We start from the raw sequence: 1,334 nt of genomic DNA, 5'->3' as shown, positions 1-1,334 counted from the left end.
AGATAGAATTCTGGAATGACAATTCTTTTATTTCAGTACTTGAAAAGTGCCGTGTCATTTTCTTCTGATTGACATGGTTTCTGATGAAAAATCTGCTGCAATTTGAATTCTGTTTTCCCCTCAGCAAGGTACTCTTTCTTTCTCACTGATTTCTAGAATTTTGTGTCACTTGTTTTCAGTTTGTGATAAATCTTGATGTGGATTTCATTGGAATTATCCTCTGAGTTTGATAAGCTCTCAAATCTGTAGGTTTAGGTCTGTTGGCAAATTTAGGAAATTTTCAGCCTTAACCTTTTCTTCCTCCCCTTCTGTGGCATCATTGATACAAATATTAGATCTTTCAAGAAAGTATAGGCCACTGAGGCCTGTTATTCTTCTTTAAAGTCTATTTTCTCTCTGTTGTTCAGGTTGGTTAATTTCTATTGTTCTATGTTCAAGTTCACAGATTTTTTTTCCTGTCCTTTTCTTTCTGCTATTGAATCTATCCATTGAGATTTTTGATTACAGTATTTTTCATTTTTCTTCTTTTTTTCTTTAAGAGAGAGAGAATGAGAGAGCAGGGGAGAGGGGCAAAGGGAGGGGGAAGAGAGAGATTCTTAAGCAGATTCCACACAGAGCACAGAGCCCAACACGGGGTTCGATCTCACACCCCTGAGACTGAGCCATCCAGGTGCCCCATATTTTCTGTTCTAAAATTGCTTCTTCTATCTTCTATTTCTTTTCTAAGACCTTCTACTTTTTACTTACTTCAAACATGTTTATAATTGCACATTGAAGCATTTTACAGGGTAGCTGGTTTAAAATCCTTTTCAGATAATTCTGACATCTGTATTATCTCAATGTTGGCATCTGTTGATTGTATTTTCTCATTCAAATAGACACTTTTTTGTTTATAGATGATGAGTGATTCCCTCATGTTCTGGATATTTGGGGTGTTATGGTTGAAAAACTGGGTCTCATTAAAACATGTTTTAGCAATTCTCCTAGGATACTGTGCCAGGGAGGGAAAAAGGAGCACTGTTTTTTACTGACAGGTGGAGATGAGAGTCCAAATTTCTCATTCATCCTCCTTTCAGACCAAAGGGAATTTCAGGCTCTGCACTAGATGTCCACTGATATCATCTTAACTGAGAGGATGAGGAGTGTGTCATTACTCTTTCTCATGTGGTCTCCACTGACATGATAGGGAACAGGTTCATTACACTAGGTGGTAATAAAAGTCCTGAATCCCTTCTGAGCTTCCTCTCACACCCCCAATGGGGAGAAACAGGGATGCTTTGTTGCTGTTGGTTGGGAGTAAAGTCCAGGTTCCCCACATATTCTCCACTTACACC

The sequence above is a fragment of the Mirounga angustirostris genome, unplaced genomic scaffold, assembly GCF_029215605.1.
Source record: "Mirounga angustirostris isolate CCGP_5_RB_7025 unplaced genomic scaffold, mMirAng1.0.hap1 SCAF_2, whole genome shotgun sequence".
NCBI lineage: Eukaryota > Metazoa > Chordata > Mammalia > Carnivora > Phocidae > Mirounga > Mirounga angustirostris.
The sequence above is the reverse complement of the archived record's forward strand: the minus strand, read 5'-3'. Positions refer to the sequence as shown.